Source organism: Cryptomeria japonica, unplaced genomic scaffold (genome assembly GCF_030272615.1).
Source record: "Cryptomeria japonica unplaced genomic scaffold, Sugi_1.0 HiC_scaffold_34, whole genome shotgun sequence".
Taxonomy (NCBI): Eukaryota; Viridiplantae; Streptophyta; class Pinopsida; order Cupressales; family Cupressaceae; genus Cryptomeria; species Cryptomeria japonica.
Window position 1 is genome coordinate 267,501 of NW_026728856.1, and position 15,714 is coordinate 283,214.

A 15,714-nucleotide genomic window follows, 5' to 3' on the forward strand; every position below is an offset into this window, starting at 1 on the left:
GAAGAACATCCCGTACGGAACCCTTTACCCGAAAACATCCGAACCGCACATGCTCGCGACAATCCTGCCGTTAGAGAATGCACCGTGCACGCGACCGAGTAAGGCCACTCAGAGACATCCATTTCCCAGGTATATGCCCCCTACGCACTTTTGGTGGCGCAACTCGCACGAACAGTCCCACCTCGACCCCGTATACAAGCTTTTTTGCCTCGAAGAGTTCGTCGGAGACGAAGAAGCAACCTTCAGTGCAACCGTAGCACTCTTTTGTGCAACCGCCCAAACAACGCCCCCTCTACCCTCTGTCGAAACACTCGGCATTGCTGCTCCCTAAGGTGAGCTTCTCCTCATAGGCAATTCCGCTCTTATCCGGTCACGTTTGTGTGCCCGAATTTCGCAAGGCAACCTCCATGGGACATGGAAAAGACTCGAGAAGAGAGCTCGCTCACGGGAGAGAGAAGCCAAGGAGACCACGAGAGTGCTGAGAGTGGGACAGCGCTGAATAGGCGGGAGAAGCCTGCGCGTATAAACGGAGATATATATCCAATTGCAACGAAGGAACGTGCCAAAGATCGAGAACAATGGCAGAAATGCTAGTAACGTGCACTTCGGGACCAACGCATCACCGGAAGACAACCGCCAAACATCGAAAGAGTCGCGATGCTCCGCAACCTACGTGCAAAGCGGTCGCACACCGGGTAAGGGAGTGAGAGCCCCAAACATAGCTGGGCGAGGCGCTCACTCCGCTCTTTAATATCTCGTTAATACCGCCAAGGAAATGGCACAAGCACACACACACAAGCATCCTCGGAAGAGGACAGTTCGAGTGACAGGTCAAATCCAAGAGTTCCGAAGACTACCTCCAGGAACAATCGGGAACAAGACCGATTACAAGTCGTCGAGTCTGTTACTGGGCGAACACGAGATGCGCACAGGAAATCGATCAGCCCTCACAATGGCCCAAGGCCAGAGATCGGACTGCTACGATTTACCCCAACAATCATCGTGCCACTCTTCGCAGAGAGGTGATAGACGCCAACGAGCCCGCGCATAGCAATCGAGGTGTAAAAAGGGCGTTGAAGGCAGGAAGCCTGGACGAAAGAGGCTACGAGGTCACCTCGAAGCGGTCTAAGAATCGGGCGCACTTGGGGCGACTACCAGTGCCAACCCCTTATCCCGCGGTGCGTCCGACACACAGAAATTTCCAAGGCGGCCAAGGAGCCTCCCCGCATAGCAATCGGGGTGTGAGGTTACGGATGCAGCATTGATAGCAATCGAGGTGGGAGGCGAAGGATGCAGAAGTGAGAGCCGAGGGATGTAGCAGAGATAGCAATCGGGGTGTGTGATGCAGAAGAGATAGCAATCGAGGTGTGCGGTGGGAAGGGCCCAGCAGCCAGAATGCATGAAGCGACGGATGAAGCAGTGATGACAACCGGGCTGTGAGGAGAGGAGGGATGCAGCCAAGAAAGCAATCAGGGCTCGAGGCAAGGGATGCATCAAGGATAGCAATCATGTTGTGAGGCGAGATTCCAAAGGCTAAACGTGAGAGGCTGCAGGGTCGACTCAGAGAGGTCTATGCATGTGAGAGGCTGAAAGCAAGGTCAACTCGGAGCGGTCTATGCATCGGGCGCGCTTGGGGCGACTACCAGTGCCAACCCCTTATCCCGCGACGCGTCCGACAAAGAGAACGTTCCAAGGCGGCAGAGGAGGTTACCAGCCGAAGGATGCAGTAGCAATAACAGGTATAGTTCCGCGGCGGCCGAGAAGACTCACCGCATAGGAATCGGGATGCGAGGCGAGGGATGCGGCGGGAAGGCCCCGACGGCTAAACGGAAGAGGCTGCAGGGCCGCCTCGGAATGGTCCAAGCATCGGACGCGATTGGGACGACTACCAGTGCCAACCCCTTATCCCGCGATGCGTCCGATACACAGATAGTTCCAAGGCGGCCGAGGAGCCTCACCGCATATCAATCGGGGTGCGAGGCGAGGGATGGGGCGGGAAGGCCCCAACGGCTAGACGGAAGAGGCTTCAGGGCCACCTCGGAATGCTCCAAGCATCGGACGCGCTTGGGGCGACTACCAGTGCCAACCCCTTATCCCGCGATGCGTCCGATACACAGATGGTTCCAAGGCGGCCGAGGAGCCTCACCGCATAGCAATCGGGGGTGCGAGGCGAGGGATGGGGCGGGAAGGCCCCAACGGCTAGACGGAAGAGGCTTCAGGGCCGCCTCGGAATGGTCCAAGCATCGGACGCACTTGGGGCGACTACCAGTGACAACCCCTCATCCCGCGATGCGTCCGATACGAAGATGGTTCCAAGGCGGCCGAGGAGCCTCACCGCATAGCAATCGGGGTGCGAGGTGGGGGATGCGGCGAGATGGCCCCAACGGCTAGACGGAAGAGGCCACAGGGCCGCGTCGGAATAGTCCAAGCATCGGACGCGCTTGGGGCGACTACCAGTGACAACCCCTTATCCCGCGATGCGTCCGATACGAAGATAGTTCCAAGGCGGCCGAGGAGCCTCACCGCATAGCAATCCGGGTGCGAGGTGGGGGATGCGGCGAGATGGCCCCAACGGCTAGACGGAAGAGGCTGCAGGGCCGCCTCGGAATAGTCCAAGCATCGGACGCGCTTGGGGCGACTACCAGTGACAACCCCTTATCCCGCGATGCTTCCGATACGAAGACAGTTCCAAGGCGGCCGAGGAGCCTCACCGCATAGCAATGGGGGTGCGAGGTGAGGGATGCGGCGAGATGGCCCCAACGGCTAGACGGAAGAGGCCACAGGGCCGCCTCGGAATAGTCCAAGCATCGGACGCGCTTGGGGCGACTACCAGTGACAACCCCTTATCCCGCGATGCATCCGATACGAAGATAGTTCCCAGGCGGCCGAGGAGCCTCACCGCATAGCAATCGGGGTGCGAGGCGAGGGATGCGGCGAGATGGCCCCAAAGGGTAGACGGAAGAGGCTGCGGGGCCGCCTCGGAATAGTCCAAGCATCGAACGCGCTTGGGGCGACTACCACTGCCAACCCCTTATCCCGCGATGCGTCCGATACACAGATAGTTCCGAGGCGGCCGAGGAGCTGGGGGATGCGGCGAGATGGCCCCAACGGCTAGACGGAAGAGGCTGCAGGGCCGCCTCGAAATAGTCCAAGCATCGGACGCGCTTGGGGCGACTACCAGTGACAACCCCTTATCCCGCGATGCGTCCGATACACAGATAGTTCCGAGGCGGCCAAGGAGCCTCACCGCATAGCAATCGTGGTGCGAGGTGGGGGATGCAGCGAGATGGCCCCAACGGCTAGACGGAAGAGGCTGCAGGGCCGCCTCGGAATGGTCCAAGCATCGGACGCGCTTGGGGCGACTACCACTGCCAACCCCTTATCCCGCGATGCGTCCGATACACAGATAGTTCCAAGGCGGCCGAGGAGCCTCACCGAATAGCAATCGGGGTGCGAGGCGAGGGATGCGGCGAGAAAGCCCCAACGGCTAGAGGGAAGAGGCTTCAGGTCCGCCTCGGAATGGTCCAAGCATCGGACGCGCTTGGGGCGACTACCAGTGACAACCCCTTATCCCGCGACGCGTCCGATACACAGATAGTTCCAAGGCGGCCGAGGAGCCTCACCGCATAGCAATCGGGGTGCGAGGCGAGGGATGCGGCGAGAAGGACCCAACGGCTAGACGGAAGAGGCTTCAGGGCCGCCTCGGAATGGTCCAAGCATCGGACGCGCTTGGGGCGACTACCAGTGACAACCCCTTATCCCGCGACGCGTCCGATACACAGATAGTTCCAAGGCGGCCGAGGAGCCTCACCGCATAGCAATCGGGGTGCGAGGCGAGGGATGCGGCGAGAAGGACCCAACGGCTAGACGGAAGAGGCTTCAGGTCCGCCTCGGAATGGTCCAAGCATCGGACGCGCTTGGGGCGACTACCAGTGACAACCCCTTATCCCGCGACGCGTCCGATACACAGATAGTTCCAAGGCGGCCGAGGAGCCTCACCGCATAGCAATCGGGGTGCGAGGCGAGGGATGCGGCGAGAAGGACCCAACGGCTAGACGGAAGAGGCTTCAGGGCCGCCTCGGAATGGTCCAAGCATCGGACGCGCTTGGGGCGACTACCAGTGACAACCCCTTATCCCGCGACACGTCCGATACACAGATAGTTCCAAGGCGGCCGAGGAGCCTCACCGCATAGCAATCGGGGTGCGAGGCGAGGGATGCGGCAAGAAGGACCCAACGGCTAGACGGAAGAGGCTTCAGGGCCGCCTCGGAATGGTCCAAGCATCGGACGCGCTTGGGGCGACTACCAGTGACAACCCCTTATCCCGCGACGCGTCCGATACACAGATAGTTCCAAGGCGGCCGAGGAGCCTCACCGCATAGCAATCGGGGTGCGAGGCGAGGGATGCGGCGAGAAGGACCCAACGGCTAGACGGAAGAGGCTTCAGGGCCGCCTCGGAATGGTCCAAGCATCGGACGCGCTTGGGGCGACTACCAGTGACAACCCCTTATCCCGCGACGCGTCCGATACACAGATAGTTCCAAGGCGGCCGAGGAGCCTCACCGCATAGCAATCGGGGTGCGAGGCGAGGGATGCGGCGAGAAGGACCCAACGGCTAGACGGAAGAGGCTTCAGGTCCGCCTCGGAATGGTCCAAGCATCGGACGCGCTTGGGGCGACTACCAGTGACAACCCCTTATCCCGCGACGCGTCCGATACACAGATAGTTCCAAGGCGGCCGAGGAGCCTCACCGCATAGCAATCGGGGTGCGAGGCGAGGGATGCGGCGAGAAGGACCCAACGGCTAGACGGAAGAGGCTTCAGGGCCGCCTCGGAATGGTCCAAGCATCGGACGCGCTTGGGGCGACTACCAGTGACAACCCCTTATCCCGCGACGCGTCCGATACACAGATAGTTCCAAGGCGGCCGAGGAGCCTCACCGCATAGCAATCGGGGTGCGAGGCGAGGGATGCGGCGAGAAGGACCCAACGGCTAGACGGAAGAGGCTTCAGGGCCGCCTCGGAATGGTCCAAGCATCGGACGCGCTTGGGGCGACTACCAGTGACAACCCCTTATCCCGCGATGCGTCCGATACACAGATAGTTCCAAGGCGGCCGAGGAGCCTCACCGCATAGCAATCGGGGTGCGAGGCGAGGGATGCGGCGAGAAGGACCCAACGGCTAGACGGAAGAGGCTTCAGGGCCGCCTCGGAATGGTCCAAGCATCGGACGCGCTTGGGGCGACTACCAGTGACAACCCCTTATCCCGCGACGCGTCCGATACACAGATAGTTCCAAGGCGGCCGAGGAGCCTCACCGCATAGCAATCGGGGTGCGAGGCGAGGGATGCGGCGAGAAGGACCCAACGGCTAGACGGAAGAGGCTTCAGGGCCGCCTCGGAATGGTCCAAGCATCGGACGCGCTTGGGGCGACTACCAGTGACAACCCCTTATCCCGCGACGCGTCCGATACACAGATAGTTCCAAGGCGGCCGAGGAGCCTCACCGCATAGCAATCGGGGTGCGAGGCGAGGGATGCGGCGAGAAGGACCCAACGGCTAGACGGAAGAGGCTTCAGGGCCGCCTCGGAATGGTCCAAGCATCGGACGCGCTTGGGGCGACTACCAGTGACAACCCCTTATCCCGCGACGCGTCCGATACACAGATAGTTCCAAGGCGGCCGAGGAGCCTCACCGCATAGCAATCGGGGTGCGAGGCGAGGGATGCGGCGAGAAGGACCCAACGGCTAGACGGAAGAGGCTTCAGGGCCGCCTGGGAATGGTCCATGCATCGCACGCGCTTGGGGCGACTACCAGTGACAACCCCTTATCCCGCGACGCGTCCGATACACAGATAGTTCCAAGGCGGCCGAGGAGCCTCACCGCATAGCAATCGGGGTGCGAGGCGAGGGATGCGGCGAGAAGGACCCAACGGCTAGACGGAAGAGGCTTCAGGGCCGCCTCGGAATGGTCCAAGCATCGGACGCGCTTGGGGCGACTACCAGTGACAACCCCTTATCCCGCGACGCGTCCGATACACAGATAGTTCCAAGGCGGCCGAGGAGCCTCACCGCATAGCAATCGGGGTGCGAGTCGAGGGATGCGGCGAGAAGGACCCAACGGCTAGACGGAAGAGGCTTCAGGGCCGCCTCGGAATGGTCCAAGCATCGGACGCGCTTGGGGCGACTACCAGTGACAACCCCTTATCCCGCGATGCGTCTGATACACAGATAGTTCCAAGGCGGCCGAGGAGCCTCACCGCATAGCAATCGGGGTGCGAGGCAAGGGATGCGGCGAGAAGGACCCAACGGCTAGACGGAAGAGGCTTCAGGGCCGCCTCGGAATGGTCCAAGCATCGGACGCGCTTGGGGCGACTACCGTTGCCAACCCCTTATCCCGCGATGCGTCTGATACACAGATAGTTCCGAGGCGGCCGAGGAGCCTCACCGCATAGCAATCGGGTTGCGAGGCAGATTATTGGGAAGGGAACCCCCTGGGATGCGGCTCAAGCAGTGCCCAAAGGGACTGGAATGCGGAATCACATCGAGAGACCCAAATGCTATACGAGGGCTCAAATCGAATTATCGATTTGGCCACGACATGGACGCATCGGAACGACTACCTTTGCCGAACCACTCGCAATTGCATCCATACCGAAACCAATAGACATTTCCGTTAGAGCCCTCGCATAGCATTCGGGAATCTCGCATGCCCCTCTAAATCGACCAATGCTGGCGCTCAACGAAAATCCGAGCGCTACCACCGTTCGAGCGCCAGCATTGGTCGAGTTAGAGGGGCACGGGGGAGAATGCTCCAGTCAACACCTCCCCTATATAAGTTATTTGTCCGATTCTCGCACAACCGTAGTCTGCCTCGTCGAATCAAACAACGGTCCCAGATTCCGACTTCCGTTCCGTAGAGACCCAAAAGCTAGATGGAGGCTCGCAAGAAAGAGAGTCGGCGCATAGCAATCGGGTTTCTCGAACGTTTAGGGACCGAGCTCACTTGCGGATAGGGCAAAATCCGCCAAGCAACCCAAAAGCTAGACGGGGGCTCGAATCGAATCGCCTAGGCGGCCACAACAACGACGTGTTGGATCGACTACCAGTGCCAAACCATTCAGCAAGACTAGTCTGTGTCGAGGCCGGATAGAGATTCTCAGAGAGCGCCCGTATAGCATTTAGGAGACCTGCCGCGTCCCTCACACTCGACAAATGGTGGTGCACGTTTATAAATCCGAGCGATCCCAACCCTTTCAAGCACCAACATCGGTCGAGATAGAGGGGCACGGAGGGGGCTGCGTGAGACAACACAGTCCCCTATATAAGTTATTTGTCCGATTCTCACACATCCGAAGAATGGTCATCAAATCGGACAACAGCCCAAACTTCCGACTTCCGTCCCAGAAAGCCCAAGAGCTATCTAAAACGTTCATGGCCGGAACTCGATCGCGGCTATACCAGTCCGCCAAGCAACCCAAAAGCTAGACTGGAGCTCTAGTCGAATCACCTCTGTGGCCATTGCAAGGACGTGTTGGAGCGACTACCATTGCCGAACCATTCCGCAGGTCGAGTCCATACCAAGGCCGCATAGAGATTCACGATGAGCTCCTGCATAGCAATCAGGAGACTTGCCGTGTCCATCACAATCGATAAATCCTGGTGCAAGATTTTTGCATCCGAGCGCTCCAACCAGTCGAGCACCAGCATCAATCGACATAAACGGGCACGGGGGGAGGATGCTCGAGAACACTACCTCCCCTATATAAGTTATTTGTCCGATTCTCAAGCAGCCGAAGTCTGGTCATCGAATCGGGTCAAAGACCACAACTTCCGACTTTACCCACAATGCAAGTCATCGAATCGAACATCGGCCCCCGAGTCGGACTCCATGCGTATGTCAGGTCATCGGACCCAAATTCCGCCTTCCTGCGCATGGCGGGCCATCAATATCAACTCGGTCATCGGACCCAAACTCCGCCTTTCTGCGCATGGCACGCCTTCAAATCGGTCATCGGACCCAAATTCCGCCTTCCTGTGCATGGCGGGCCATCAACATCAACTCGGTCATCGGACCCAAATTCCGCCTTTCTGCGCATGGCACGCCATCAACTCGGTCATCGGACCCAAATTCCGCCTTCCTGCGCATGGCAGGTCATCGGACACAAATTCAGACCTCGCCAATATGCCTACGTATCGAATCGGTCATCGGACCCAACTTCCGACTTCATCCATACTGTAGGGTCTTTGAGGTTGGCGCGGTGCGCTCAACCCGGGGAGTCGACCCATCGAAGCATACACCTCCCCTATATAAGCTATTTGTCCGATTCCCACACCTGTGTAGTTTGCACCTCTGACCAGGACATCGACCCCAACTTCCGAACTCGACTGCAACGACGGCACCAGCGCCTTGGTGCGCACCTTGCGACGCACAGTCCCAACATTCGCCTTCCTGCACATGGCAGGTCATCGGACCCAAATTCCGACCTCGCGAGTATGCCTACATATCGAATCGGTCATCGGACACAACTTCCGACTTCATCCATACCGTAGGGTCTTTGAGGTTGGCGCGGTGCGCTCAACCCGGGGAGTCGACCCAACGAAGCATACACCTCCCCTATATAAGCTATTTGTCCGATTCCCACACCTGTGTAGTTTGCACCTCCGATCAGGACATCGACCCCAACTTCCGAACTCGCCTGCAACGACCGAACCAGCGCCTTGGTGCGCACCTTGCAACGCACAGTGCCAACATTCGCCTTCCTGCACATGGCAGGTCATCGGACCCAAATTCCGACCTCGCGAGTATGCCTACATATCGAATCGGTCATCGGACCCAACTTCCGACTTCATCCATACCGTAGGGTCTTTGAGGTTGGCGCGGTGCGCTCAACCCGGGGAGTCGACCCAACGAAGCATACACCTCCCCTATATAAGCTATTTGTCCGATTCCCACACCTGTGTAGCTTGCACCTCCGATCAGGACATCGACCCCAACTTCCGAACTCGACTAAAAAGACCGCACCAGCACCTTGGTGTGCACCTTGCAACGCACAGTGCCAACATTCGCCTTCCTGCACATGGCAGGTCATCGGACCCAAATTCCGACCTCATGAGCATACCTACTAATCGAATCGGTCATCGGACCCAACTTCCGACTTCATCCATACCGTAGGGTCTTTGAGGTTGGCGCGGTGCGCTCAACCTGGGGAGTCGACCCATCGAAGCATACACCTCCCCTATATAAGCTATTTGTCCGATTCCGACACCTGTGTAGTTTGCACCTCCGCTCAGGACATCGACCCCAACTTCCGAACTCGCCTGCAACGACCGAACCAGCGCCTTGGTGCGCACCAAAAGTGCGCACTTTTGGAGGGCACTTTTGTGCGCTCCAAAGGTGCGCACTTTTGGAGGGCACTTTTGTGCGCTCCAAAGGTGCGCACTTTTGGAGGGCACTTTTTGGAGGGCACTTTTGTGCGCTCCAAAGGTGCGCACTTTTGGAGGGCACTTTTTGGAGGGCACTTTTCTGCGCTCCAAAGGTGCGCACTTTTGGAGGGCACTTTTTGGAGGGCACTTTTCTGCGCTCCAAAGGTGCGCACTTTTGGAGGGCACTTTTTGGAGGGCACTTTTCTGCGCTCCAAAGGTGCGCACTTTTGGAGGGCACTTTTGTGCACTCCAAAGGTGCACACTTTTGGAGGGCACTTTTTGGAGGGCACTTTTCTGCACTCCAAAGGTGCGCACTTTTGGAGGGCACTTTTTGGAGGGCACTTTTGTGCGCTCCAAAGGTGCGCACTTTTGGAGGGCACTTTTTGGAGGGCACTTTTGTGCGCTCCAAAGGTGCGCACTTTTGGAGGGCACTTTTGTGCACTCCAAAGGTGCGCACTTTTGGAGGGCACTTTTCCTGCGCTCCAAAGGTGCACACCTAGGTGAGCACCTTCGACCACACCTTGTAGCACACCAAACTCTGACTTTCGACTTCATCCGCAATGCAGGGTCTTTGAGGTTGGCGCAATGCGCACAACCAGGGGAGTCGACCCATCAAACCCAACACCTCCCCTATATAAGCTATTTGTCTGATTCTCATACATGCGTAGCCTGCAGGAGCAATTAGGACATCGACCCCAACTTTCGGCTTCTAAACGAAAACAAGGTCTTTGAGGTTGGTGTAATGCGAACAACTAGGGGAGTCAACCCATCAAACCCAACACCTCCCCTATATAAGCTATTTGTCTGATTCTCATACATGTGTAGTCTACAGGAGCAATTAGGACATCGACCCCAACTTTTGACTTCTTAACGAAAACAAGGTCTTTGAGGTTGACGTAATGCGCACAACCAGGGGAGTCGACCCATCAAACCCAACACCTCCCCTATATAAGCTATTTGTCCGATTCTCATACATGTGTAGCCTACAGGAGCCATTAGGACATTGACCCCAACTTTTGACTTCTTAACGAAAACAAGGTCTTTGAGGTTGGCGTAATGCGCACAACCAAGGGAGTTGACCCATCAAACCCAACACCTCCCCTATATAAGCTATTTGTCTGATTCTCATACATGTGTAGCCTGCAACAACGATTAGGACATCCACCCCAACTTCTGAATTCGTCTGCGTTGACCGCACCAAAGGTGCACGCCTTGGTGCTCACCAAAATCCGACTTCCGACTTCTTCTGCTATGCGGGGTCTTTGAGGTTGGCGCAGTGCGCACAACCAGGGGAGTCAACCCACCGAATGCAACACCTCCCCTATATAAGCTATTTGTCTGATTCTCATACATGCGTAGACTGCAGCAATGATTAGGACATCCACCCCAACTTTTGACTTCTTAAACAAGACAGGGTCTTTGAAGTTGGTGCAGTGCACACAACCAGGGGAGTCGACCCATCAAACGCAACACCTCCCCTATATAAAGCTATTTGTCCGATTCTCATACGTGTAGTCTGCAGCAGCGATTAGGACATCGACCCCAACTTCCGAATTCGTTTGCATTGACCGCACCAAAGGTGCACGCCTTGGTGTGCACCTTGGAGTGCACTTTGGTGCTCACCTCGGTGCACACTTTGGTGTGCACCTCGGTGTGCACCAAAGGTGCGCACCTTGGAGCGCACCAAAGGTGTACACTTTGGAGCGCACCACATAGGGTCTTTGAGAGGTTGGCGCAGTGCGCACACCAAGGTGGGTGTTGAGGTGCGTGCCGAGGTGGGTGGGTGCTAGGGTGCGCTCCATGGTGGGTGCCAGGGTGGGTGCGTGCTAGGGTGGATTCCAAAGAGGGTCATAGGGTGGGTGCCAAGGTGGGTTGGTGATATAGTGGGTTCAAAGGTGGGTACTAGGGTGGGTTCCAAGGTGGGTCACAAGTTGGGTGCCAGGATGCGTGGGTGTTAGGTTGGGTGCCAAGGTGGGCTCCTGCGTGGGTGGGTGCTAGGGTGGGTTTCAAGGTGGACGCGAGGGCGGGTGCCAAGGTGGGTAACAAGTTGGGTGTTAGGATGGGTGAGTGCTAGAGTGGGTGCCAAGGTGGGTGGGTGCTAAGGTGGATGCCAAGGTGGTTCACAGGGTGGGTGGGTTCTAGGGTGAGTTCCAAGGTGGGTCACAGGTTTAGTGCTAGGGTGCGTGTCAAGGCGGGTGTCGAGGTGCCTGGGTGCTAGGGTGTGGATGCCAATGTGGGTCATAGGGTGGGTACTAGGGTGGGCTGCAATGTGGGTGCCAAGGTGGGTAACATGCTCGGTTGGTTCTAAATTGGGTGTCAGGGTGGGTGTGCACCCACCTTGCCCGAGGTGGGTGCCAAGGTGCCAGTGTGGGTGGGTGCTAAGGTGGATGCCAAGGTGGGTGAGAAGGTGGGTGATAGGTTGAGTGGTAGGATGGGTGGGTGCCAAGATGGGTCACAGGGTGGGTGCAAGGGTGGGTAGGTGCTAGGGTTGGTGTCAGGGTGGGTGGGTGCTAGGTTGGGTTCCAAGGTGGGTGCGAGGGTGAGTGTCAAGGTGGGTCACAGGTTAGGTGCTAGGATGGGTGAGTGCTAGGGTGCAAAGGTGCCAGGGTGGGTGCTAGGATGGGTCGATGCTAGGGTGAGTGGCAAGGTGGGTCCACAAGTGTCAAGGTGGGTGCCGAGGTGGGTGCCAACTTGGGTTCCAAGGTGGGTGCCAAGTGGGCGACTGCTATGGTGGATGCCAAGGTGGGTCACGGGGTGGGTGCCAAGTTGCTAGGTTGTGTTCCAAGGTGGGTGCCAACGTGGCTGCTAGGGTGCGTGGGTTAAAGGGTGTGTCACAACGTGGGTGCCAGGATGGGTGCGCACCCACACTGGCCAAGACGGGTGCAAGGTTGGGTTCCAAGCCCGGTCACAGGCTGGGTGCTAGGATGGGTGGGTGCCAAGGTGGGCACCAGGGTGGGTGCACCCACCCTGGCCAAGGTGGGTCACGGGGTGGGTCCTAGGGTGGGTAACGGGGTGGGTACTAAGGTGCGTGCCAAGGTGGGTCATGGGGTGGGTGCCAAGGTGGGCACCAGGGTGGGTGTGCACCAACCCTAGCCAGGGTAGGTCACGGGGTGGTTGTCGGGGTGGGCGTCAAGGAGCCAAGGTGGGTGGCAAGTAGCCAAGTTGCGTGCCAAGGTGGGTGTCGGGGTGGGTGCCAAGGATCCAAGGTGGGTGCCAAGGAACCAAGGTGGGTGTCTGGGTGGGTGCCGAGGTGGGAGCCAGGGTGGGTCCCAAGGTGAGTGCAAAGGTGGGTGCCAGGGTCAAGGTGAGTGCCAATGTGGGTTCCAAGGTGCCAGGGTCAGGGTGAGTGCCAATGTGGGTTCAAAGGTGCTAAGTTGGGTGCGAGGTTGGGTGCGAGGGTGGGTGGGTGCCAAGGTGTGCTAGGTGGAAGCCCGGGTGGGTCGGCATCCCATGGGTGTCGAGTTGGGTGCCTGATGGGTGCTTCTTGTCAAGTTTTAGTCGTCGGGACTCATTTCGAGCCTTAGAGGTCGTTTCTTGTCCGGTTGCCCTGTCTTCGACCTGGGAACCCAATTTTGGTCCTCGGGTCCCATTTTTTTTTGTCTCGCATCCCACTTTTGGCCTGTGGCCTTTTCGGGGTCGATTCTCGTTTTGGGCATCAGAGCATGTTTCTTCTCCTAAAACCCAATATTTGTTTATTAAGTCTCGGAACACATTTTTGTTCTCGTGGACCCATCATGGGTCTTGGAACGCATTTGTGGTCCTTGGGTCCCATTTTGCATCCCGAAACTTGTGTTTTGGTGCTTGATCCCTATTTTGGGTGCCCACCTTGCACCAAGTGCGCACCCGGGGCAAACCGAGCGCCTTGGTGCACCGGGGCAAGATCGAGCGTGCACCCGAGGCGCCCCGAACATGCACCAAGGTGCACTCGGCCCACATGTGAGCGCAGGTCGTTGCGCCCGAGGTGGTGTGTGGGCACCGCGTTGCAGACGGGACACTGCACGCACACGACGCCCCGTCCAGGTGCACGCACGTAGGCCGGGCCGGGTGCACACCCGACGCCCTAGCAAGGTGCGCGCACCCGGGCAGGGCTCACACTTGGCGAACGGGGCGCACTTCGCGAGGGAGGGTGTGCACCTCGACGGGGGTGGGTGGCCGGGGTGGATTCGCACGTGGGTCGCGGTTTGCTAAGTACACACTGCGACAAGCTCATAACGGGTGCGATCATACCAGCGTTAGTGCACCGGATCCCATCAGAACTCCGCAGTTAAGCGCGCTTGGGCCGGAGTAGTACTGGGATGGGTGACCTCCCGGGAAGTCCCGGTGTTGCACCCTTTTTTAGTTTTTCGCCGGGCGTCGCAATGCTATTTGAATAAACCTTTTGCCCGTTTGCGTTCTCGTCGGGGCCGGGCCGGGCCGGGGTGCGCTGCCCGCACTACCGCGCGCGCGGGGGCGACACCGAGCGCGCACCCGAGGCGCCCCGAGCACACAGGCCACGGTGCAACCCGGGCGTTGTGCGCGCACCCCGGTGCGCCCGAGGTGCTGCGCGCGCACCCAGGTGAAATCGGTGTGCACCTCGGCCAGTGCGCGCTCGGTCGAGTCGCGCACGTTGGCCAAGGTGCACGGTGATGTTTCTTACTCTAAGGTTCCGCACCAGACGCCCGGGACAGGTGAGCGAAGCTGGGCGGGGCCGGGTGCGCGGCCGGGGCAGGTGCACGCAGCTGGAGAGAGCTTTGGAGCACACCAGAGGTGCGCACCTTGGAGCACACTTCGGAGCGCACCAATGATGCGCTCCATTCAAAAGTTTCCTGAAAAGGCAAAAAAAGTTGAGATTATAGAATTTCCCACTTGAGAGATTGTAAAAAAAAAAAATTTAAAATGAAGGAAACGCGGGTGCCAAGGTGTGCGCGCCCGGGTGCGCAGCCCAGCCAAGGTGTGCGCACCAAGGCGCCCACCCTGGCGAAGGTGCACGCAAGGTGCGCACCCGAGGCAAACCGGACAATTAACCCAACTTTCGACTTCGCGCGCACCTGCGCACCTTGGAGCGCACTTCGGAGCGCTCCTTGGTGCGCACCAATCTTGGGCACCTCGGAGTGCACCATGGCGCCCACCAAGGTGCGCACCCGGGGCAAACCGAGCTCCGACTTCGTGCGCACCTTGGAGCGCACGAAAGGTGCGCACCATGGCGCCCACCAAGGTGCGCAGCCCAGCCAAGGCGTGCGCATCAAGGTGCGCACCCTGGCGAAGGTGCGCACCCGGGGCAAACCGAGCTCCGACTTCGTGCGCACCTTGGAGCGCACAAAGGGTGCGCAACCCAGCCAAGGTGTGCGCACCCCGGGCAAACCGAGCTCCGAATCGTGCGCACCTTGGAGCACACTTCGGAGCCCTCCTTGGTGCGCACCGATGTTGCGCACCTCGGAGCGCACCCGGGGAAAACAATGCAATTAACCCGACTTTCGACTTCGTGGGCACCTCGGAGCGCTCTCGGGTTCGCACCTCGGAGCACACCGAGGTGCGCACCTTTGATGCGCTGCCTTCACCAATTTCCAGAAAAGGCAAGAAAACATTGAGAAGGTGTGCGCACCGAGGTGCCCACCCTGGCGAAGGTGCACGCGAGGTGCGCACCCGGGGCAAACCGGGCTCCGACTTCGTGCACGCCATGCTGCGCACCTTGGAGGGCCATGGTGCGCACCTTGGAGCACACTTCGGAGCGCTCAATGGTGCCCAACCCAGCCAAGGTGCCCACCGCGGCGAAGGTGCACGCGAGGTGCGCACCCGGGGCAAACCGGGCTCCGACTTCGTGCACGCCGCACCTTGGAGCACACTTCGGAGCGCTCCTTGGTGCGCACCAGGGCGCGCAACCCAGCCGAGGTGCCCACCCCGGCGAAGGTGCACGCGGGGTGCGCACCCGAGGCAAACCGGGCTCCGACTTCGTGCACGCCATGGTGCCCACCGCGGCGAAGGTGCACGCGAGGTGCGCACCCGGGGCAAACCGGGCTCCGACTTCGTGCACGCCGCACCTTGGAGCACACTTCGGAGCGCTCCTTGGTGCGCACCAGGGCGCGCAACCCAGCCGAGGTGCCCACCCCGGCGAAGGTGCACGCGAGGTGCGCACCCGGGGCAAACCGGGCTCCGACTTCGTGCACGCCATGGTGCCCACCGCGGCGAAGGTGCACGCGAGGTGCGCACCCGGGGCAAACCGGGCTCCGACTTCGTGCACGCCGCACCTTGGAGCACACTTCGGAGCGCTCCTTGGTGCGCACCATGGTGCCCACCAGGGCGCGCAACCCCGCCGA

The 15,714-nt window shown here is 59.3% G+C and overlaps 1 non-coding gene across 1 annotated transcript; it reads left to right on the forward strand.

The window, feature by feature from the left end:
* The first annotated feature begins 13,634 nt into the window (after positions 1-13,634).
* Positions 13,635-13,753, forward strand: LOC131862006 (5S ribosomal RNA). The gene has a single exon (XR_009361035.1). It is a non-coding gene; the product is annotated as a 5S ribosomal RNA (ribosomal RNA).
* The last annotated feature ends 1,961 nt before the right edge of the window (positions 13,754-15,714 follow it).